The 25,878-nt window shown below is 35.7% G+C and overlaps 1 protein-coding gene and 1 pseudogene across 1 annotated transcript in view; one reads left to right on the top strand and one right to left on the bottom strand.

Moving 5' to 3' along the window:
• Adgrl3 (adhesion G protein-coupled receptor L3) overlaps positions 1-25,878 on the top strand; it is a 722,793-nt gene that overhangs the window by 84,535 nt on the left and 612,380 nt on the right.
• LOC146893812 (large ribosomal subunit protein eL27 pseudogene) lies at positions 17,508-17,886 on the bottom strand (annotated as a pseudogene).

The raw sequence follows: 25,878 nt of genomic DNA, 5'->3' as shown, positions 1-25,878 counted from the left end.
CTAATACATGTTTACATATTTTACTTGAATACACACAAATCCATTAGTTTTCTAGTTCAAGGTATCAAAGAATCAATGGCTAGTGAATATTTGCTACTAGAACTGAGTAGTTTTTTGTTTTTGTTTTTGTTGTTTGTTTGGGGAAGAGACTTATCTTAGAGCTGTCCTCTTAGCTCTCTGGCTCTTATAATCTTTTCTCTTACCTCCTCCAAAATATTTCCTGACCCTTAAGTATAAGGGGTTGTGCTGTAAGTGTTTTTCCCTGGAACTGGACATCCTCACTGCACAGTAAGCTGTTGTCTATACTCTAGGAAGTTGTGACTTTCTACAGTGGTATCTGTCTACTATAAAAAGATGCTTCTTTGATAAAGGGTGAGATTTACATTCATCTGTGGCTATACGGTTAAGCATTTAGGATACAGGTAGAAATTTTACAGGTTTAGGAAATAATGCATTCTCCTCAGGAGTCCATGAGTAGTTGGCTAAGTTAACAGTGCCAGGCACAAATTCCCTCCTACTTGAATAGGTCTGAAATCCATTTAGGAAGCTGTTGATTATCCCCAGGACATATGGGCTACTATTGCACCTTTCACGATATTAATCCATTCTGATCCTTGTTGTGGTTCATAGGCGTTACAACACGATAGAACTATTGATTCCTTCTCTCCCTTGGCAGTTTGCATGAGTGCTTCGAATGCTAGGAGAGCCAGTCCTCAGGGAGCAGCGTCTATGTCAGATGCAGATCAATGTCAAACGTGTGTGGTTCCTTCAACACTAGGGTCCTACTTTCCTGTTTTGGAAGGCAACCAAGGGCACCAGCAGTAGCCTGTATTGTTTTGGGAGTCTCTTGCCGTCCCTTACTAACAACTGTATAGGTTTCTCATGTCTGACACTGAGGGTTTTGTTAGACAGTAGTTTGGGGGAGGAACATTGTCACACCAATTGTGTAACTTTAAGTAAATGTGTGTGTGTGTGTGTGTGTGTGTGTGTGTGTGTGAATGTATGTATTTGTATATATGTGCATCATATATAGTTAGATGTAACTTTAAGTAAATATAAAATAATGTGGATCCTCATGGCTTTATCAGACAGCCTTAGGGAGGAGGCAGTGGATCCAGGAGTGCCTAGGGGAAGAAGTGGATGGGAAAATGATCAAATTACATTGCATTAAATTCTCAAAGAATTAATAAAATATACTATTAAAAAAGGAACTGAGAATTTTCCAGGGATTTGTCTCACTATCCCTCAAACATAGATGCTCTGATTCATTTTTTTTGACTCTTTACTCTTCTTTGCTGTCTGGCTTCTTTACTCTTCTCAGCAGTTACTCCCCTGCTGGTAGTCTGTGAGATCTGCCCTCTCAGGCCTGATAATCACAAATTCCTTAACTTCTTTACTCTTCGGAAAAGAGGGACACTGGCCTTAGTATCTGCAATTAATTTTCAAAAATGGCAGAGCTTAGATTCTTCAGTTCTCCAAAATGTAACAGAGCTCATCTCTGAATATTTCAGCCTTGACTGAACATTCAAGGATAAAGGAAAGAAAACCATAGTATTTTTACAATGTGTGGAATACTACAAAGCTAAAGATACTTCAGATGCCAAAGCCTTAAATTTATCCTCAGAATTCCTCTAAATTCTTTTTTTCCCCCCTCTAAATTCTTACTGGTCTCCTAGGACTGGAGTAGTTTATGTCCTACTAAGTGGATGAGTATAATTACCCCATTGCCTCTTTATTTTTGGTTCAAATTTAAGAGGAATATACTATGTCCTTAATCGCTCTTTATCTTGCAATGATCCATAGTCAAGGGTCCACATTCCAGTACGTTCTATTTTTAATCTTGTAACTTTACCAGCTTGTATATGCAATCACAAGGTTGTGTGCCTATCCCAGGACCCCCAAATATAATTAACCCATCGTATTCTGAAGGTTTATCCTTGAAGAAAGAATCTGTCCAAACCAATTTTTTTTCATATTCTTGTATCTAGTATAAAGGGATACTTATAGCCTTCACTTCAAGCTTCCTATACTCTCTGTTCAAATGTGAGGTATGTTGCCATTGTAAGACATCTTTCAGAGATTAGCATCACATTGCAACAGTCATAGAGAAGCAAAGATATTAAAAGCATATAACCAATTTCCATAACCACAGAGACCACTAACTTCCTTTCTGAAATATTAGCATTAGTTATTTTGCCATGTTAGGTCTACTTCTATAAGAAACAAAAGCCAGTTTCTTGCTTTATATTTATCTAACTTAACTTCTAAAGTCTGCACCCCTAGGTGCATAATAGTGATACACTTTAGTAACAACATGGTGCCTACTCATGGCCAAGATGTCTGTCACACATATCCTTAAAAACTTCATGGGAATGAATGGTGAATCCAGAAATGTATTGTTTTTAATGTCTAAAAGCATGCATTAATTTTATAATCAGTGTTTTTAATTATTCAAGAAATTTCAATAGTATACTTAAAATATAGTTTATTTTAAAGTTTTGCAGAAATTCTAGATACTTTCTTGAGCAAAGCTAAACTTTATTTACTAGGTGTGAGGACATTTTTTATCATATGGTAAAATGGAAAAACTCTCCTCAAAATATTACATTCTTTCCTTAAGATACCTAGACTAAAGGTAACATTGCATGCTATTGGGATATAGATGATACATTATAAAACTGAAAAAAGAAAGAAGAATAACTTTTTTATTATGAGCTGTTAAATATATTGCTTGTATTTTTGACTTCCTTGCTTTCACTTCCCCTTTCTCTGTTTTTTATTCATGTCATTCAAGTTCTTTTCCACTGAAGCAATTTCTATTTTCCCATGTATTATATTAACTTCATTAATCTTTTCTAATAACTGGACTAATTATCTCTGTATTTAAAAATAAAAAAAATTATGATGTTGCTGTCCATAGCTTTTGAGTATGGTTTTGGGGAACAAAAGAAAGATGACTTAACCATTCAAAAGAAAAAAAATAGCCTTGAGTTTATTTAGTATAGTACATTATTACAGTTTTGCCACATGATATATTATAAATTAAAAGATCATATCTCTAAATGATAATTAGAGCAGAACATTTAGCATGTGAAAAACTTTAACAATTGTAGGTTTAGCTTATTAAGTTAATTTGCAACATCTTTATTTAAAAATGATAGAGCCTATGTTCAGGCTTTTGGTTTTCATCTGGGATACTCCCTCGAGCCTTGAAGTAAAACATATATTCATATATATGAGTGAGAGATGGGAAGAGATGTACCCTTGCTCGGATCTGTGGACAAGCAAAAACACTTTTCATGATTTTCCTTATGCTAAACTTGAGGAAATATATTTTTTGATACGTCTTTCTCAAGGGATTTTTGTTTGTTGGTTTTTATTTCCTCGGCCACCCTAGGTTAAGGAAGAAATGAAGAACTGGTTTTCACGTGTTTAAACCCTACCTGAACACAGCTCCTTTACCGGTCCATCGTGCAAACCCCACTGTCCATAATTGCTCAGAGGGCTTCTATGTCACCTGCTGAACAGTGTGCCCCAGGGGTGGTGATTATGACAATTACTTATTGTTTTCAGGATAAGAAAATAACTTTGTAATTCTGTTTGTTTTCTTCTGTTCTTGGGGATGAAATGGTCAGGTTTGTTTGGTTTTTGTTTTTATTTTTGTTTCTGACATTATGCTAGAAATCTCAGTATTTTAGGAGACTGTTTGTGGCACAATTACTGCATTTCTGTGAATGTGAGTTTATTTAGTGTGGTAGGCCGGTTATTTAAACAAATGTAAAAAGTCACTTGCCTTTTCTTGTTACTTGGGACTTGCACTTTTTTCTTCTTCCTTCTTTTCTATCTCATCCCTCCCTCCCTGTGTCTCAGCCTCTGTCCCTCCCTCTGTCCTTCTGTTTCTTACTTGTTCCCCTTTCTTGCTTCATCTTCTATACTCATTTATCAGGGACCTATAGTACAGTGCTTAGTTTGCTCAGAGTCCCTGAAAACACAAATCTGGAAATTAAATATATTAAAACACTTTGATTTATTTTGCTCCAGAGTTAATCTTTATGATCAGTTGTTTATGGTATCTTGGCATTGGACTATAGAGCATTTTTAAAATTCAACAAGTTAAAAGTTGATTTATCTTTTTGGCTTAACTGTTAGAAACCATAGAATATTGAACATGGTTTACAATGACAAATTTATTCCAATCATAGGAAGCTATTTTAATGGACTTTGAAGCTACCTGTTTAATGCTTTTTCAATAATTAAGATTTTCATCTTGCCATGAAAACTTATTTCCCTTATCAGGAATATTTTAAAAGGATTCTTATTTCATGCAGACATTAAAATTTTCTAGGAATAAATTCTCAATTTTACTTTATAGAAATTATTGAAATATTTTAAGATAGTGATGAATGTTCATTAATGAAAGAAAATTTCTGTTTGATATTTAGATGATATTTATGTAACTGAGGCAAAAAACAAAACAAAACAAAAAAATCAAATAAATTACATGTAATTACCCAGCAACTGGGGTACAAAGCTAACACTTTTGTTCAGTTTTATATGATTCCTTCCGTCTTCAGGAAGTTGTGTGGGGTTCATGAATTCACTACATTCATTGATTTAAAAATATTTTTTCTAGACATTTTCTGTGACTAGGATAAAAAAGAAAGAGACAAGAATTTTCAGAATTCCTTCTTGCCCATAATTTCTAGATATAGTGTGGTAATCATATTTCAAATTCAGGAAATCCATTGATTTACTTGGTTTTCTTTTGTTTTTTAAGTTCAATAGTTTTCGTTGTTGTCGTTTTGATTTTTTCTGTTTTTCAAGACAAGGTTTCTCTGTTTAACAGCCCTAACTATCCTGGAACTAGCTCTGCAGAATAGGGTGGCCTCGAACACACAGAGATCCATTTGCCTCTGCATCCCGAGTGCTGGGATTACCTACGACCAGCTTAAATTCAATAGTTTTATGCACATTTCTTTTTCTTTCTTCTCATTTGCTACGTTACTCTTCCCTTACCATCCACATCCTCCTTCTAATTTCAAGTTCTCCCTTTCCTTTTTGATAAGTAGGACCTCTGATTTTTTTGGCAATCATGAAGGTTGTAGACCTGTCTCATTTTATAAGAACAACACAGCAAAAGTAAATTCATTAGACATGGTGGATTTATTTAGTATGCAAGAAACCATGCTACATCAATTCTGTAGACCACTGTTGTCCACTTAGGTAGAAATTATTCTGGGTTCCTTCAACTGGGGCTGCTAGAAGAAGGATGAACTGTGCTGTGTACCCTCTAGGGTTAAAAGGTTTTACCAGGAACCCATTGCTCTGTTATGTGTATCTGAAGTAATCCTCCCCTCTCAGAAACGTCACTCATCTTATCCCTGAGCTATTTTTATCTCACCAAATAAATAGTTCTGGTTGTAAAACATTTTTTAACTGTGCTACTAAAGAGCAAGTTAACAAAGACATTCATTAAAAGAGCACATGTTTCTTAATGAAAGATGTCAAAAATAATTCGGGTTCTTTGTAGTCTTGACAACTGCATTAATGAAGGCCCATATTCTGTCAATGCCTTTGGTGGACAATTCTTTTCAACCTGTAGGAGCATTGTATGCAGGTATCATGGTATGAGAACCGAATGTGACATAATTCACTGACATGAGTTTGACAGAATGCATGATTGTTTTCTTAGTTACCCGGCAAAGGACCATGCCCCATTGGTTAGCACTAATTCACATAATAATGCTTTGCCCTGATACACGATGGTAAATACATCTGACGTCTTCATTCTTGAGAGTAGGAGCTACAAGGTGTAATGTCAGCATATCTTTGTAGCCAAATAATGTCTTCCACACTGCTTAAAGTAGGCAAAAAACCACCCCCATTTTTTGTTAAAGGCATGATAGAGGCATGAAAGTACAAAGGCTTATTTGAAAATTTTTCTCTGAGATCTACTTTTTCTGGTTTAGTACTACTGTTTTATCTTTTACTTTTAGGACAGTGTAGGCACTTGAGTAACATTCTTTTTCATGGATGAGAACTGGCTATTCATAATTGGTCACTCTGGGATATTTCTTTATCCAAGACACTGGTGAACAGAAAGGTTGAAAAATAATTGAAAAGTTAAGGAAAATTACGCAGGCATGCCTATGTATATGCTATGTATATGCTAGCTTATTTATATGCTAGCAATGATGCCTAGCTCTATGAACTGTTGTTCTATACAGATTTGTAGGCTTCAGCATGTACCATAGAAGAGAAATTGTACTGATTGAAAGCAGCCATATCTTCCTTTCATTTGCTGATGTTTGAGTTTTTCTTCTTGTATAGACTCAGATGTATGTTGCTGAACATCTTCCATGGAATGATGTACTCAGTGTAGACTCTGTAAAAAATGTATGAATTTTCCAATGAGAAATATGAACATCGCAGAAATATAAGCTTATTATGTTTCATACCATCTTTTTCTTTTCTCCAATTTATGTTAGTAAGACACTTATAATTGTGCCAAACCTTAAAACTGACATAAATAATTTTGTTTAATTGGTCTATTATATTTTATACAGTATATTATAAGGATATACATTACAGCAATAATTATCTTTACAACATAGTTGTAATTTATACTATAGTGCGGCAGTCATTTAGAGTTATATGACTTTTTTTTTCTCTTACACCATCAGAATGAGAAATTCTGAATCTTTTTTTTTAACTTCAGGGAACTTAAATGTTAATATACAAGGAATTCTCAAGTTCATTGTTATCTATTGTACGGTTGAACAAATGCTAAAATTAAAGACACATTGGCAATTTTTTATTATGCTGTAAGAGACAATGTCTGAGCTTATACTAGATTCAACAGCATTTAGGAGCCGTGTATCCGTGAATCATAGTTTTCCTTCCATCATTTTGGATAAGTTTCTATAGAATTACTAAGGAATATTACATGGAATTATTCAGGTTCTTAAAGTATGATAATATCTCTCAAATTTAGCAGTTGTTATGATTTAATATGTCAGTCTTGTGGGAAAATACTTAACTTTTTTATTTCATATATACTGAAACTCACTCTTTAGTTCAAGCTGGCTTGAACTCAGATTGATTCTCTGGCGTTAACCTCTTGAGTTCTGGGATTACAAGTGTATGCCACCATATCTAGCAAATAATGGGTCCCAAAAACTTTCACTCTTAAAGAAGTGTTGTGCAACTCCATGTGCCTTTTAAGTATTCTATAATATTGTAGGTGGAGGGTTTTGTGGCTGGGTTGCTGCTCAGGTTTCTCTTTCCCATAGCCTGATGAGTACCTTCTTAAACCAAAGAGCCTAGAATACAGGGTTCAGGGCTACCTTCAGGCACCAGTTCTCTCTCAACATCTAATAATTGTGTAGATGTTGTCTTCAGCAATAGGGACCCACTCTCAGTTTAAGGTGAGCAAATCTCTGTCCTCATATGAGCATAAACTGGGATTGTTTGGGGATCTCCATGGGACCCGTCTAGTCCAGCTCCACCAACACCTTCACCAAATGCAACCTTCACTCACTACTGAAGACTTGCGTGACTACAAAGGGTGGCATTCTCCATTCGTAGGAGCCCTCACTAAGGTCACCCTCATAGATTTCAAGAAGTTTCCACTGCATTAGATTTTCACACCACCTCTCCAAAGCTTTCCCCCATTCCAGCCGCCTCTCTCCACACTTTCTCCCTCCATGCACGCCCCACCACACACACCTGATCCCTGATTCCTTCTGCTCGTGTGTCCATGTCCACCCACCTCCGGTTCACCCACCTTCCCCTTCCCAAAGAGGTCTGTGGATTGTAGCTTGATTATTGTTTACTTAACAATTAGTATTCACTTATGAATGAATACACACCATAGCTATCTTTCTAGATCTGGGTTGCCTCACTCTGTATAACTTTTTTTTTCTAGTTGCATCCATTTGCCTGCTGTCTTTTAAATAGCCACGGTGACGAGTGAAATTATTGATCTCAATGGGAAAGAGGCATTAGAAAAGAAAATTAGTACCCATGTGCTTATTATTCCTTACAGATAGGAACTTTGCTAGATTTATTTTAGTTTTGAAGAAATCTTCCTATACTTACTTCAGTTTTGAAGGTCTAACATTTTATTTGAGTAAATATGCATCCAGAGGTTGAGTAAATGACTCAAAATTTTAATCACGGGCAAACTAATACATTCTCATAGTAAGATACCCATTTGTTGCTGTGTTACGTGTTTGGAAATAACTATAGTTTTTCCAAACTATATAGTATAGTTTTATACAGAAACTATATAGTGTAGTTTTATACAGAAGTATAAAATTGGATATTTTAGAATGAAAATGGTATATCATGACCATTTTTAAAACTAGGAGAAGATTTTAAAGATGTTATATTTCATCCGCATTTCTTCAAGAAAACTTATAACTTTATATAACATGATGAGTTTTTGGAGGGTGGAGTTGTTTTTCGAGACAGGGTTTCTCTGTAGCTTTGGAGCTTGTCCTAGAACTAGCTTGTGTGGACCAGGCTGGCCTCAAACTCACAGAGATCCTCCTGCCTTTGCCTTCCAAGAGCTGAAATTAAAGGCCACTGTCTGACCATGATAACTTTTTGCTTGTTAGGAATGTACTTTTTTTTATTTTTGAAGGTATCTCTTTTTTTTAAGTTGAGGTATTTTACATAAGAAGGGAATAGTGCTTTTCAGTCTTTACTGGTTAATTCGAAGTTAGTTCAGTATTCTAAAGTTAGTTCAGTATTTCTATAGGGTAGAAAAATATATAGACCTGATTAATACTGAAGTCAACATAAGATGCAATAGACAAAATCAATTTAACTTATGGAAAGGAAAGCCTAAAATTATTTCATAATTAAAATTGCAGTAAGTTTTACTGAAACATATTTAGTTTTCATCATGGTTGGAGTATAAAATACCCCAAGAAAGCAAGTAAATTAGATCATGTTTATTTATTTCATTAATAAAGCATTCTAAATTTGTCTATAATAGGAAATATAGTAACATTAAGCAAACTGGATGTTTTGAAGCTATAGTTGTAAGAGTATTAACATTAATTATAGCTCATATGAAAGAAATTGACTGGAATCAGAACATTGTTCAAATGGATAGGTAGCTTGCACACTTATGTAATATCTTGTTTATGTAGAAAGATGGTGGTGTGTACTTATATTCATAATTTGTATCTTTTTAACTGCTCAATATAAGACTGCCTACAATATAGTCCATTTATGACTATACTGCACAGCCAGCTTATGGTTTTATTGAAGCTAATAACATAAAAGACAAAGAGAATGCCTGGGGCCTTTTCTCTGTCAATACTAAAGTTTCAGACCTAGAGTCAAAGGCAGAAAATCTCCAAAGCCATGAGGTAGCTCGAAGGCAGGAGCTATCTAGTTTATGAAAGTGGAGATTTTAGGTATTTTTTTTTATGTTTACTTTGTTGCTTGTTCTCAGACAGCACCTGTTTCTTCAGATTGCCCCATTGTGTGGAACCAAATAGAGCCTTCTTGAGCAGTTAAACAAGAGTCATTTTAACCAAATATATACCTGAGGGACTTGGCTTCATCTTCTGACCTGTAGTTTCCTAAGGTCGCAGGTCCAGTTTGAAGCCCTGAAAAATGAGGTAAAGACAGATCTTTGAGACTATCAGGTTAATCGTCTCCTTTGCTTGCTCAAGCTCAGTCCCACCTAGTCATCAAGCACGAGACACTTGCCTCAGATGAGCATAGCTGAATAGGAAGTATGAGCAGTGCTGGTGAGCCTCTGAGACGCATTCCATAGCTGGAAGAGATTCCATGAAATGAAGGAAATGAAAGTCCAACTCTGGCTATAGCATTGGCTATAGTGATATGGAGAAGGTAACTTGCCAAAGGGAGGGTGCAAGTACTAGAGTGGGTATAATAGGTGGGCATTTCCTTTCCTGTTTGTTTTTATTTTAAACCAGACTTACTTTGCACGTTAACAGGGACTTACATGAAACCTGACTTTCAAATAGTTACTTTTTAGTGAAATATAATTGTCAAGGAAAGCTTTTAAAAATTTTTAACTTAAAAGCTCCATAATTTCAAAGACTTTGCATAGATAATTTTAATGTTTATTTTTTTGTCCCCCAAATGGTATTTAAAATATTTCTTCTACTAATATTTCTTTTAAGTGGAAATATATAAACATTAGAGACACTCACAATGCAAATTTATACTTTATTTTCATTATTTTTGTGTTTCTACTTATGCTGGATATATAATCAGTAAGTGCTTTTCCTATGTGTTCCACATGAGAACTAGATTCTTGGTGTGAAATTATTAAGCAAATGTTCTGGATTATGGTATACTTGTTAAAATGCAGATGAAAGTAAAGAGGTACATGTATATCCAGATATTTATAAGCCCCCTTTTTAACACACTGACCTACTAGCAAACCTTCTGATAAAAAAAAATCCTTATCTAGCAATAAATAGTCATCGATGAAGTCTCAATCAACATAGAATTAATTTTATTTCACTTATTTGATGTGTGTGTGTGTGTGTGTGTGTGTGTGTGTGTGTGTGTGTGTGTTTAGGCATGGATGATGTGTGTTTGAAGGCTTGAGGTTGTTTTCTGGTTTCTCCCTTCATCTCTCTCAACAGTTTATACTGAAACAGGGTCTAAATCCAGAACTGTTGTTTACAAAGTCTGGCTAACTATCGTGCTCTTAGGATCTATGCCTCCACCTCAGGTTCCTCTCCTCTCCCTGCCCCACATTGGAATTATAGATAGGCACACACCCTATATGTGTGCTGGGGTAAAGTATTATATCTGGTGAGTCATCGCCCCAGCCCCAATATTAATGTGAAATTCCAGCCTTGGCTTTCCTACTTGTGTTGTCCAAAGCAGGTATATGTATCTCTCTTTGCTAATTCTTTCACTTTATAGATGGAAGAAATGCTTACATTTTAAGGATAAAATAGGGCATTAATTTAAAAGCTTATACACAGATCCTGGAACATATAAATTATCCATTCCAAGGTGAGCATATCAACATTGTAATATATATTAATAGATATGATAATCAACCCTGTATAAGTTCAGTCGTCGACATTTCTTTCATTAATGCTAGGTAAAATAATGTGGTTCATAAAGAGCATTTAGAATTCCTATTATTAGAGGAATTCTTAAAGTCTGCTAAGTATGGAAGTGGGAACTAGCTCCCTTCTTTTTCCATGGACCTATTATTTGGATTTTACAGCCATTGTTCCATGTTAACAGATGTCTGAATCTCAGCCTAAGCTGCTTTGTAGTTTCCAAACCCAATTCTATAATTAATAAAAACAAAACCAAATATAAAACAAACATAAACATACTGAACTTCTTTTTAATAGCTAAACAGGTTAGCAATTCCCTTTTTTAAAATGTCATTAAGACATTCATACTTCACCAAAATTGCTATAGCACTATCTTTTCTGTTTGTGTTCTACCTAATGGATCTTAGGATAAATAAGTGTTCCAGTATAGACTTGATAGCTCTGTCTTTGGCGTATATGTATCTTTAAATCTTTTGGTAGATCTTATGTTTTTAAATTAAAATTTCTGTGATTTGATGCATAAGCAAAGCTAGTTGAACAATACTGTTGCATTGTTCTGTTTGTTTTTTTTTTTTCCCATTGCTCTGGTCAGTTGGGTGTTGAGAAACTCATGCTGGATGTAGTGGAGGTAACTATGAACCTGAGCCTGGCAGTTTGAGAGTCACAGAAAATGAAGCTGAAGGCTGAGAGACTCAGAGCAAATCTCTCTGTTAGCTGAAAGAATGAAGTTGGAAACAAAGACAAATTCATTTTGTTTTCATGGGTAGTGTCTGCAAACTTAGGTTTGGGGGAACTCAGATACCCTTATGTGCCTTTTTTAGATTAGAATTAAGGGTATTTTCTTGGTCTTTTTTTTCCTACAAAACCAACATTACTTCATGTCAAAACGCAGTGTGTGACCAAAGTGTAAATAACAAGAAACTTTGCTTGAAACTTAATTTGAAATTAATACTCTCATATTTCTAAAAATATTATCATTGTAAAGAACAATTCTGTATACATTTATTTTTAGAACTCAGCAACTTAACACTGTGTCAGCACGTCCAGCAATGTCTATAAAGTGTTCCCTTTTGAAAGTAGAAATGGTCACAATTTGGATTTCTATTTTTGACTCTTCACTTAAAACTTATATCTGTGCAACTCTCCTGATCCTAAGTCAAAATAAGTAACATGAAAATTGTAGATCAGTGTCCAACACATTCATTTATAAAAACACTTTCTTAATAAATGATGAGCGTTTTCCATGCTTCTTATGGTCTATTGTGTATGGTCATGGTGCAGTTTATTCAGCATTATAGACTCTGGGTTAAAAGAGTGAACTCTTAGTAGTTACATTAAAGTTCATTACTGAACAGGTCCTCAAAATATTTCTGGGTGAAAATTCATTGTTTGTTCTTTGTTTGTTTGTTTGTTTGTTGTCCTTAGACCCGGGTTTTAAGGTGTTTTTTTTTAATCTGTAGTCATTGTGTTCTGTTTTATAAAACTATAAAATTCTGTTTTATAAAAATTTCTTGAGATAGGCAAATTATATATCTAAAATTCTTAAATGATTTTTGAAAATACAAATATGCTAAAACAGAATCTCTGGGTTTTCGTTCTCCATGAAAAAAGAACCAACGGATTTTTTTTTCAATTCATATATTTTAAATCTTGGTTTTTTTTCATCATCTTCCTGAAGTCAGCCATGTTCTGAAACTATGAATGAAAATTCATATAGTTTAAAACATTTTTTAAGATTATTTTTATTTTTATTTACTAGTATCTATGTGTGTCTGTGTCTTCCACTGTATGCTGGTGATCGGAAGGAGATTTATAGGCAGTTGTGAGTCACCCAAAGTGGTTAATGTGACCTGCATTTGGGTCTTTAGAAGAGCAGTTATCTCTGCAGCTTAACTCAAGAATTTTAAGTTGTATGCTATTTGGGGTAATATAAGGTAGTTGTATGTTCTGTCTCACCTAACAACCGATTCATCCCTCTGCCCTGCATATCCATGCAAAATATGCTCCCAGCCAGTTTGGAACCGCAGCCTTCTAGGTGATCTAACAAGGGTGGTGGTCTGCAGTGCACCTATTCTAGTTCATTCGATCTAGTGATGTCCCATTTATGAATATGCTTACGCTTTGGGGCATATTAAACAGAAGCCAAAAAATGTTTTCTTGCAGTGAAGATGGTGAATGTTTTAGGCTTGATGAGGAATGAAAAGTGCTTACTGAAGCTGCGAAGATGTATGAAAAGAATCGTTTCTCTTTCCCGAAATCGTGAAGGAAGACACATGTGAAAGTTCTAGTGGGTTTGTGCTCTCGCCCCCAGTAGCAAAAGTTGACTACATAGTGTGTGGTGGTGGTGGTGGTTAATTCATTGGAAAAAGGGATTAACTTTTTGAATTGAAGAGCTGTACTGGACACATGTCTGCTCAAGGTTCAAGAAAATATTGCGTCTTCATGAAGACTTCATGCAGGACACCCTCAAACCAGTGCTATCAAGTCACTATAGCAAGTAAAAGATAGTTCAACTGGTTTGGGAATGAGCTGCAACAGAAAAATGTAAAATTTACTGGAGAGGCTGAGTCTCTTAATAAAGAACCTATAAATAAATGACATACCAGAAGAATCTGATTGAGACCAAAGGTTATATGACCAGAGCATGACTTTAACTGCATTGGAACTGAGTCGTGATGAAAGAAGATGCCTTACAGATACCTGTATCCACTAAGTACAAAGCAGGTAGCAGGACATAAACACAGAAGGCATTTTTAAACCAGGTAGTGTGTGTTAGCTTGTGAGGACATAAGATAAAGTCAGGCATATGTTAATGCACAGTCTCACACACGGAAAAGTAAAACAAAAAAGAAAAAAAAAAGCAGTTCTTTGCCTGTGTTCAGGTAACATGATGACAAAGTAGGGTGGTGGTCATCCTGTTTGGGGAGTGGTTTATCTGAACTAAGAGAATAATTGAAAGTAGAGGAATTTGAATTCAAACTCCTATTATTAGTAGATCATTTACCTGGCTATTACTGATGGCAGTTTGATTACTCTGCAAAATAAAAACTCAACCTCAAAGTTTTAGCCTCTTCATTGGGGACAGGACGCAGAATGTTCATGTCACAGACACCTGGTGTTCAAACGTATTGAGTAGACAACTGACGTATTCTGAATCTGGACAGAAGGTGGTCCTGGAAATCATTTGCTACTGCTGAGGTGGTAGCATCCAGCAAAGCAGCAATGGGTAAATTAAAACCATAAACTGTAAATGCTTGCTGAAGAAACTTAAGGGGTAAAGTGATGGATGGTTTTAAATGTTCTCTGATGTTTCGTAAGGAAGTGGGGATAAGCATTCATGTAGTGGCAAAAGGTGGAGAAAGATTTGCGTGTGGAACAAATGAAAGAGTATGTTGAAGGTCACTGGCAGAATTTTATAAATCATCTAAAGATAAAGAAAATGGTGAAGGAACTGAAATTCACTAACCCAGTGAAACCAGCCTGCCTGAGTGCCTGCTTGGCTTCTTTCCTTCCTTCCTTCCTTCTTTCCTTCCTTCCTTCCTTCCTTCCTTCCTTCCTTCCTTCCTTCCTTCCTTCTTTCCTTCCTTCCTTCCGTACAGATGTTAATGGACTCGATTAGGAGTATAGGCCTTGGATCTCATTCAGAATTAAAATTACCCATGTACCCAGAAATTTTAGTGTCCCACTGTGATCATCATATGGTACCAGGCAACTATGGGTCTCTTTTGAGGTTCTCAGTACATTTAATAAAGGAGTTTAAGAAGAGACTCAAATGGAAGGTAAAAGGCAATTTTATTATCATTTAAGAAAAGAACATGCAAGATATGAATCTCAGCAGCTACCTGGAGGAGGAGAGTGAAGGAAAAAGCAATGCCACTTGAGTTACACAGGCATAAAGGTCATACACTGAAAGACAAGCAGCCAAATGACAAGCAACAGGGCTGTAGAGAAAGAGTTAGGTAGCCCGAAGTGTCAGAGAAAGCATGCTTAGATTTTGCTTAGCATCTCTAGAAAATAAAAAGAAAACAGAAATAGCAAGTTTCCCCTTGCCAAACCAGGACATGCATAGAAGGATGGGCAGACCCAATTAACCTTATAACAACTTCACAGTAGCTTATAGGGTAGCAATCCTGGGAAGGAAATGTATGTTATCTCATTAAGATAATAATTATTCTGCTTCTTTTGCATGGCTTAAATTGAGGCTACCTTCCTAGGCATGATACCTCAGTGATGGGTTTGGTCCGGATGGAAAATTAGGTCTCTACCCAGACCAGAAATTGTAATCTCTTGGCAAGAAGCAGATTTTTCTTAATGGACTTGATCGGTGGATCAGGATTACAATCTTAACGACACTTCAATGAGGTCTAAAGAAAAACAAACTTCTGACCCAATATTCTTCCAAAAGCCTTTGGAAATAAGACTTCCATTGGTTGAGGCTGCTCTAAGTATAATTCCAACTACTGACATTGTCTGCTTCTGACGGCTAGCCGCCAGCATCTTCATGTTCCATGATCTCCACGCAGATGATACCTCCTCTTAGTTTAGTAATAGTCTGACTCTTTACCACTTCACCATGTAACTCCAGATTTCATCTTGTGTAGATACTGTATCATATCATCACAGAAAGGAGGATATGGTGGTATAAGATATTTGAGATAGATCTCATTTCCATAATATTCATTATAATGCAGATAATCAGAACTAATAGATTTATAAAACTGTCATAATCATATTATAATGCATAAGAAAAATACAGTGCATATGCAAAACTTGGTTCCTGCTATGTACAGCCACTCATTAAGGAGTTGAAAGTTAGACTACTCTACAAGCTTAGAGCACCTATAGGAAAAATAAAAACTCTAGGAAACTAAGTTTACTAATGGCAATGGTAAAATTTTACTTTAATTTTAAGGTTCTATCCTGGAGGTAAACAGTTCCTATTGCTACCACCACGCCTTTAATTTTCTTTGTGTTTTCTTGTGTGAGTCATTGTCCTTTCAGTAAGGTGACAGAGTAAAGATTAATAGAAGGAAGGCTTTTGACTGACACAGAACTCTTACGTTCACATCAATTTTTATAGTTCTTTAGTTGGCACCACACTCCTTCATTGCCAGTGTGAGGGTTGCTTAGGTTTCCTCTGGATGGTAATGGTACAACTGCTACTGTCCTCTCACGCCTATAGCTGCTACTGGCCGTTCTTGGAGCGCTTTGTCCAGCATGCTCTCTTACTTACCTAACACTTCAGTCTTAAAAATAGCCACTTTACATAAAAAGAAACTGAGATATCAGAAGAATCGGTCCCTTAACGCTATGCAACTTGTGTACATTGCAGTCAGAGATTGTAACTACTTTTTTTCAATTATTTGCAGTCATTTTAGGTACTAATTCATTAAAGTAATATTTTGATAATGGAATATTTCAAAATAATGATGAAACTGTCTAGGCAAAAGTTACTTAAAATTTTCTGATGCTTTCAAAAATGAAGATATTCGTGCCTTGAGAATATAATAGTATTGAAAGGAGCTAAGATCAGATTAATGCCATTTATTCCCTGTTAACCAGTCTGCATTCGTGATCCTCCTACTTGGGCACACAAGCTGCTTGCTCAACTCTGCTTGTAGAGATAACCCTTAATTCATCTGTATCCTGTTTTTGAGTCATTTCATTAAACAAAAGTGGTTGAGTCTTCTTTTGTTGCTGAGAACAAATGGTTAGATTTTAGAAACTATAGCTACTTTTGTTATTCACAAATTCCAGAGCCTTTCAAAATTTATCATTCCCATTCTCCATGCGGCCCACAATCAGTCATTCTGTCAGCAGCTGCCCAGGGAGCCTCGCTGCAATCCATTCAGCCAAATAACAACCATCAGGGCAACCATTTCCACATTAAAAATAATAAGGAAATCAAGTCCTCAAATTGCAGAGTCTTTTATTTCTGTAGTTAAAAATTAATTACTCATATTTAGTAAAAGCCCCATTATGTGCTTTGGCAGGTAGGAGAAGCAATATCTGAGTTGAAAATTAAGTTGATTCGATTGATATGTTTTAATAATAGGGAAGGTTAGATAAGGTCCCAATTCCAAGTAAACGACTACAAATGATTTATTAGAGGCCACCATAACTTAATCACATGTCACCTTTTTCATAGTTTAGGGACTATGCAATCAAAATTGCAATCCTTTGAATATTTATAAATTTTGAAAGACTATTAGTACATAGTGGTAATAAAAATTTTACTTAGGTATATTCAAGATAATAGGCACACTTAGTTTTTTTAATAATATGATACAACTGTGAGTACAATAAAACATAATTTTATAAGTTTGTGGATCATCTTGTGCCACTTTTCTGGCAGAAATCTGTTCATTGTCTTTTCTTTCTTTATCTTTTTTTTTTAAACGTTTAATGGTGGAAACAATATACCTAAAAAATATACCTAAAAGCGAAGCTTCTGGAAAAACCATTTGTTCTGCCTTGTCTTGTATCATTCCGCAAACTTGACTTGGGCTTGTGTTTTAGGGCTGGGTCCCTAAAGACATATTTGTTGACAACAGTTTTGTTCAGGGGGATGTCCATATTCCTTGTTGGCATCAGGTGGTTGTAGTTATAAACCTTCACAAAGGACTTGATCTTGGATCTCTTGGAGATATTCTTCTTGCCCATGGCAGCCGTCACTTTTCAGGGAAAGGGGTCTATTCCAGCCACCATGGCATGGCTGCAAGGGTAGTCTGAGGTGCCATCATTAACGTTCTTCATGATGACTGCTTTGCGTCCTGAGTAGCGTCCAGCCAGGCTTCATGAACTTGCCCATTTCTACCCCAAGCAGCCGGTTCCCAGCAGTAAGGGAAGAAGGCCACTGCCGCTCCTTTCTCTTTTTAAAGATATTTCAGTTCCATCATTCTAGAGTACACTGTTGTATATTACAATCAAAACATAAATATTGCTAGTTTTCACTTGCATATTTCACTGTAAAGCTTTCTTGTGGGTACACGTTCATGTAGATCCATTGTATGATGCCAGGTTCTCACTCTTCTGTGACTCTGAACCACCTATGCTCTATAATGTCTTAGGTGAAGGCCTACGGTCCTGTCAGCATACTTGATTACTTTCTTATTTTGAAATTAAACTAATGACACACAGTGCTAACCCTATGGTTAGTTTGCTGACAGTGTACTTTCTGTCACCAGTGGAATCGGAGGCGTCAATCCTCAGCGTATTGCCACCTCTGCCTATCACTTGACTTTTTTGCTTGTTTGTTTGTTTTTGTTTTTACTAGTTTTTCTTCCCAGAATCTGTACCAGCCTGGCAAATGAACAATTAATACAAATTTTAATTCTGTTTAGGATATATGGAAAATGTAGTTTTATTTGGTGACTTGACAACGTCTTTAACACCAATAAACATATACCATTGTCCATATATCTATGTATGGTTTATCTATCCTCTAGGTATGTATCTATCTATTTATCTATCTGCCTATCTATCCATCATCTATGCATCTTTCTCTCTAGGCAGTTATTGAAAGACTCTAGGTAACATTTAGAAAGTAAGACTTATATCTCCTCAATTATTGGCAAAACTCAGTAATTAAAACTTCATACTTCATTAGCAGTTTCAAAGCACTAAAGGAAATTTCTTCAAGAATTGCTGTGAAAATGAAATTTTTATGGCAGAATAATTAAGTACTCATGTATTGTCTTTTTATCATCAGATATTAGGATTTTTTGGTAGAAAGCAATGAGAGTATGCTAAAGAATGAGTATTTTTATAGATTGATAAATGCTATAAAATAATACTTATTATTAATGGACAGTTCTTGTAATTTTGGTTATACTTATTTTCTTGAGATGTGACTATTAAAATTCATGTTCACTGTGTTTCTCACGTATGTGTACTATATATTACATATGTATATACACACATATATATTTAATACCAGTGTTTACCTTCATGTAACTTAAAGTATCTAATGCTAATGGCTTTCATCCAGTGTTTTAGCACAAATATTTCTAAAACATTACTTGGATTTTTCAAATACTTTAAAATCTGCCAAACAATTACATATACTTGAAATTCATAAATCTTCCAAACAAATGTGATACAGGTTTAATACGAAACTGGAGCAGGCTTGGATAATGAATGCCAAGCTTAATGTACAATCTATTTTTTGAATAAATCATACGGGAAAATTGCAGAGTGTGTAAATTACATAGCCATCATAAATCAATATCTCTTAGATTGCTCTGTCTCAGATAAGGGGTAGCACTAGAGAGGCCATATCTTACTTGCAAGTGAATGAGAAAAAGCAGTTAAAGTCAGAGGGGAACACCCATTAAGGAAAGGAAATGCTCAGAAAATTATTATAAAAGTTGAGTATACAAATGACATGTCCCTGGGTAGTGGTTATCTTACAATCTTACACAGAGGTCAGGAGTGGAGGAGATGGTTTGTGCTGGTTTATACCATATGACGCTTGCAGGGCTAAGTTAAGAGACTTGAACTATGCCTGTAAATGTCACTAATGCTTAAGAATGCATTCTCAAAAGTCCCAGAGTAGTTAAATTGATTTCATAATGAAGATTTTGAACTTATCAGTGTGGTGGAGGAGCACTGTCTCTGTTATAAGCTCATTTTCCTGTTAAAAATGCTCCCCCGGAAAAATAATTATCATCTCTTCAAACAGAAAGTTTCTTTATGAAGAATCATTTTATTTAAAAAAAAACTAATGTTACCTTGTAATCCAGTCTCGATTTGTAAAAACTAAACAAAGAGAAATTATCCAGCAATAAGAAAATTGTGTAAATTACAGATTCTGAACATATTATCTATATTGGCAATGTAAGTTTTATGAAGAGATGTGAACACATTAAAAAAAAATTTTTTTTTTTTACAGGATCCTATTAAGTGCCAGGAAGTTTTGCCAAACAGATTTTAAGGGGGTAAATCAGGCTATCCTAACTGTCCAAATGTTTTCTCCCATTTCCAAGAAGCAGCTGCTGGGAGTCCATGCCAGTAGTAAACCTTTCAGGCAGAATGTGAGCAGCTGCCAATCCTGTGTCAATATTTTAAATACACTTCCAGCCGTTCTCACTGGTGTCAAAATTCCCTACCTCCCACAAAAGGGCTAGCAGTTATCTTTCCCCGATGCTTGCCTCCATTTATTCTCCTGGTGGCAAAAAATCCAGCTCAGCCCTTGTGATAAGAACATTTTCTTGAACACCATAAGAGTAAATATCAGTTGTTCTGAGGAAGATAGCTCTGAAACCATAATCATAGAATGACTATTAATATTTGGAGCACAGAAATAGCTCGCCAAATATTTAATGGCCAATATTTTAGACACTTATTATTGGGCTTTAGAAATCACCATCCCCAAAGAAACAAAGTCTAGATCCTACCAATCAATATCAACACCTTACCAATCAAATTTGGCAAAGCCAAGAAGTCAATGGCTAGAAAGTATTTGAAGGTATCTGTTATGCATACATTAAATTTGCCCAGGAGATAATTTCCTATGTGATTTCCGGATTATAATGTAAAGATGATATCATCATCTCTGGTCTCAAAACACATCACAGAAGCAAAAGATAATGATAAATATGTGACATTAATGAAAACATGAACTCAAAGACGCAAAAAAAAGGATGTAAGCTTATGTTCAAGAACAGGTTCCATGAAATCTTTGTGCCCTTGAGTAACTGCATCTCGACTTTTATTGACAGAAAGATAAGAAATATTAAGGTAAGAATATGAAGCAGAGGGATGGGAGGTGAGTGAAGGTACTGTGTCACAGGTCTTGGATTAGAGGAAAGAATTTGCATAAAGCCTAAGATGGTGATACATAGCCTACAAATGGAGACTTCATGTGGGGGGCGTCCAATGCTTTTAACTAATAATCAGATGTTGGACTTTTTCTCATTTTTTCAAAAATAGTGTATTGATTATTTAGATGTTTACTGTATGATTTTGTGTGTGCCTTGCATCGTAGTACACATGGAAAGTAAGAAGACACCCAGTGAGAGAGTGTCCTCTCCTTCGACCTTGAGGGTTCAAGTGTTGAACTTGGGTCCTCAGGATTGGTGACAACTCCTTTTGTCCAAAGTGACATCTCTCTAGCCTAGTATTGTGAGTTTTTAAATTAAAAGTTGGAGAGTTTGTGGAATTGAGCTTTCAGTTCCTTCACAGAACTTTATTTTATGTATAATCCTTTGAAGACTTGGTTGTTCACATTCAAATAATTCCAGCATCGTGTATCATTATACATATTGCTAATGATTGAAAAGTACACATACAAAACAAAATTCTGATTCGTTCATTAGATCACAAGACACAACTACAAAGTAATTTGATTTAAAAAAAAACTGCTAGAAGTTGAGCGACAAATGAAGTCATGCTTAGCACAGTCATTCTAGAAAGCGGTACACTTACTCTGTTGGTAAGGGCTTTCCTGAAAAAAATGCAACGTTTTACTGCAATCACAAGTAGGAAGCATTTGTCACTTCAAGATATGTAGGTTTTCAACAATAAATGAAACCTCAAAAGTAACAGTGTATGATTAAACATAATATTTATCTCATATTCTGGAACATTATTGAATCAATGGGTACAAATATCAACAAGTATGATGACCAGTGTTGAGCTTTGTTGTTACAAAATTAACACATCTCCTTTGCTTCGTGTGTGTGTGTGTGTGTGTGTGTGTGTGTGTGTGTGTGTGTGTGAGAGAGAGAGAGAGAGAGAGAGAGAGAGAGAGCGGCTTGATATCATTTGCTTCTTCAGTAGTCCCACTTCATAGGTGGGAGTTGGAATGCCTACATAGAAAGCTTGGTGTCATCTTCTTCCTGTAGAATCCCTGAGTTCCGGTAACAAAGCCCCAAAATCTTCCTAGGCTGAGATAACTGCTAATGATAAAATGAGTGTTACCTGCTTAGAATATTTTCCTGGTCCAAGAAAAATCCTATGCAAGTGTTGAAAGTTCAAGTTGTTACTGATAAGCTTTGATTTACTCATATCTGTACCCCCTCTCTTCCCTAGCAAGTATAGTATTAAGGAGTCCCACAACCTATGGGGCTTTTTATAAACCCAGGAATAGATGTGACTGAAATATTTTCTGTAAAATACTATTATATGTCTCAATATGCTATTTCTTTGATTGTTGGGAGTCAATATTTTTATTAGGAAGAATGATTGATTATTTATTTACATATTTTATTTTTCAAGTGACATTTAAAGTGTGTGAAAAGTGAGTTCTCTTTTAGGTTAGCAAAGATTTCTTTTGAGTTTTGTGTTTTAGCAAATGTTTCTGTGTTCTTAAGTAGTGTGAATTATAAAAATGGTCTTCCCGTTGTATTTCTGGAACATGAGTGGTTACATGAAGGGTGTATTTGAAGGAAGTAAACATGCACTGAACCTTGCCCGGCTACAATGTAAAGGTGCGCATTTAACTATGACTCCAAAATCCTTGCCTCCTTCCCTTGTGCTCCATAAGAGGAGACTATGTGAGATGCCTTGTTTTTCCAAGAGTGAACACATTCATTGTCTGGCTTGGGTCCAGCTGTGACCGCTGTGCACAGATGTGACAGGCACTCCAGGTAAATGAGTGATACAATGTTGATTGTGTAGCATCTGGTGATCACTGTAGAATATGTGTGCAGTAACAACCCTTCTGGCTAGCTCTTCTGGAGCCTTCGCAGAGATAAAGAACTCCTGGTATGCATTGGTTTTCCCTTCAGGTAATTGAGTCGATCTTGTTTCTCATTTCGTAGTGAAGTGGTGGTTGATTTTAATCCAATAGTTGTGTTATTCTCAAAGGAACACCCACAGCAGAGTTTTAGATGAATGTCCCTGCATACTTCAGGCAATGGGGCTTCCAGCTTGCTTGTTTATATTATTGGGTATACTTACTAAATAGTCCCATCTTCCCCATTTAAGTAACACTGCTGAATAACAGACACCTGAAGAGCAACAGACAGTGGAGGGATCCATATCCTATTTATTTATTTATTTATTTGGTGTTTTAAAAGATATTGTTTAATGCTATGCCTGAGGATTTTGTGCTTTTTAAAGTGTCCCATTTTAATAATACATGAATTCTTTTTGTTTTTTTTTAATTGCAATTTGCTGGCCCTTTTCTATGCTCATGTTTTTTATTTCTTGTGCCTGCACCTTTTGAAATCTTCATTGTGTGTCCCCTCGAGTTGTATCTATGAAATAAATGTGACTAACACTGTGAATGCTTAGTGGACCACTGATAGGAAGTTCTGTCCATCTAAAGTATCGTGTAAAGGGCACCTGATATCCCAGGAAGGGAACCAGTCCTAGTGCCTACATTACCATGCTTGGGCTTTGGATATCGTTACTCAAAATGTGAGCAAGGATGCCTGAAGACGCAGTGTGATCGGTAATGAAAGGTCCCCAGACTATCTTACAAAAGATACAGCTTTAGTAAAACAGAAGGAAAAACTTACACAGAATCCCACCCATCCAGAATGCTGGATCCAGGCCAGAGCAAGAGGGAGAGAGAGAGAGGGCGGGGAATTGCACCTGCCAGGTTTATAGGTAAACTTTTGCCTTAGGACAACACGCCCCACGAACAGAATGTGATTGGCTGAACTCCCCTATCTCATGCTTAGAGCCTTAAATTGGCAAGCAGTATTGTTTAATTAAAAAATCAACAACTAACAGTTTGTTATCCACCATTTACCTTTATGCCTTATGTATTTGCTGAAATAATACAAGTCACTTAATTCATCGACAAAGAAGATTGTTCAGATATTTAATGGTTTCATGTTAAGTTTCTATGCTACTGTTACAATGCTTTATTAGTGATTATCTTCCTTGAGAAAAGAATTTTAGATTAGGTTTAGGTGGCAAGATGATACTCTTTCAGTTAAATTTCTGTATTATAAAGGCATATTGTTATAAACTATGTGACTTCTTCTACCCTTCCAAAGGTTGTTCAAGTTTAAAGTGAATGGCTCTGTTGTATATGTTGCTGTAGAATGGATAGGAGAGTTCATGAGGCTTGTGTTAAAAGTTGGCAGGACCCATGCCTTTAGAGAGGAAGGGGCTTATATTTGGCCTCAGTAATAAATTTTTATTTTGAGAAAATGTGGGTTCACTCCTACTAGATATTCTGAGTTTTAAACTGAACCACAGTATTATATTTCCATGCAGTTTCCCAGCTTAAAAATGTCAGTATATAGATATAGAAACGGTGTGGATTTGGATGAGAGGGGAGATGAGAAGGATTTTGAAAGAGTTGGGGAATGAGGAAACCATAATAAGAGCATATTGCATGAAAAAAACTATTTTCAACATAAAAAATTGAGATGAAAACAAAAATAATTTTAAAATAAAAAAATATCAGTAGGCTGGGCAGTGGTGGTGCACACCTTTAATCACAGCACTCGGAAGGCAGAGACAGGCAGATCTCTGTGAATTCGACGCCACCGTGGTCTACAAGAGCTAGTTCCAGGACAGGCTCCAATGCTACAGAGAAACCCTCTCTCGAAAACAAAACAAAACAAACAAACAAATAAACAGAACACTGTACACATAATAAATAAATACATCGTTTAAAAAAAAAAGCTTAGAATTTCCCTATCTCCCCCCCCCCAAAAAAGCTCTCTGCTTCTCTCCTTTTCACTTGTTCCCCATATCCTCACTAATACAAAACTTTCTATTTATAATTTATGAATCAAAAAGTAGGTCTTTACAATAAATGGAGCCCAAGGACTACTGATGCCATTAACATTCCCCTACTATATGGCCAAATAAAAATTCACTCCTATTTTAGGCTAAGAATGAAGGAAAGAAATAATATACAAATTGAATGCATATGGCATGTGTAATACTTAGGTCCATTATTGAATATCTTGTACAAAAATTCTGTTTTTAATGTAGTGCCTCTCTATGCAAAAGCTCAAGCTCATAATAATGCATAGAGGTGCCATGCTCGATGTCAACTAATTAGGTGCTAAGGGGGAATTTACAGCCTTACTCACAGTATTCCAGGTTATTTTTCTATTACTGTGAGCCTAGAGACATGTTTCTGAAAATTGCTAATGAAGAAAATGTACTGCTACATGGCCTTAAGAATTCATAAAATGTTTTGGCGACTCTTTAGTTGCTTAACATCATATGATATGATACGCCAACCTTGAATTCAAACCATGAGGTTATATTTCTATTGCTAATTTACATGTTAGAGAAGTAAGAAATACTAGCCATAAATGCCTTTCCCAAATGTACGTATCAAGTGAGTCACGTGGATGGAATATAAATCAGGGATCCTTAGCATTAATAATAGTTTTCAGGTCTTATTTGGTTATTATATTCTACTGCTTCAAAGTCAGCAATTTATTCTCAAAGGAAAATATCCTTTATATGTCTCTCTTTCTGTGACAAATATGCTCATGAATTGTAACTGTCAATTAATGAGCAGAAACATGCTTTTAAAACACAAAAGCAGTGTGAATTAAGGCGTCTGTGTGTATAAAATGTAATTTAACTTTTAGAAGAAAACCAATTTGAGGTACAGTGATGGTACCTAGCACATTGTCCTGGATCTGATCGTTGGATAATTGACGGCAAGTCTTGTCCAGTTGGGTGGAGGATGAATTGTGAAAATACTTTGTTTTTGCGCTCTCCCTTTTCCTTTCTGAAACATTTGAGGAATTACAATCAAACTGACAATTTTTTTTAAAGAATTGTTAAAATTGGTTTAGAAAATGTAGGTTATCTGAAAATGTAATTTCCAGCTACACACTCCAAAAATGGTCTCACGCGCTCATCTGGGAGG

This window comes from Myodes glareolus, chromosome 8, assembly GCF_982192425.1.
Source record: "Myodes glareolus chromosome 8, mMyoGla1.1, whole genome shotgun sequence".
NCBI classification, from domain to species: domain Eukaryota; kingdom Metazoa; phylum Chordata; class Mammalia; order Rodentia; family Cricetidae; genus Myodes; species Myodes glareolus.
This window is presented reverse-complemented; position numbering and strand designations above follow the sequence as displayed.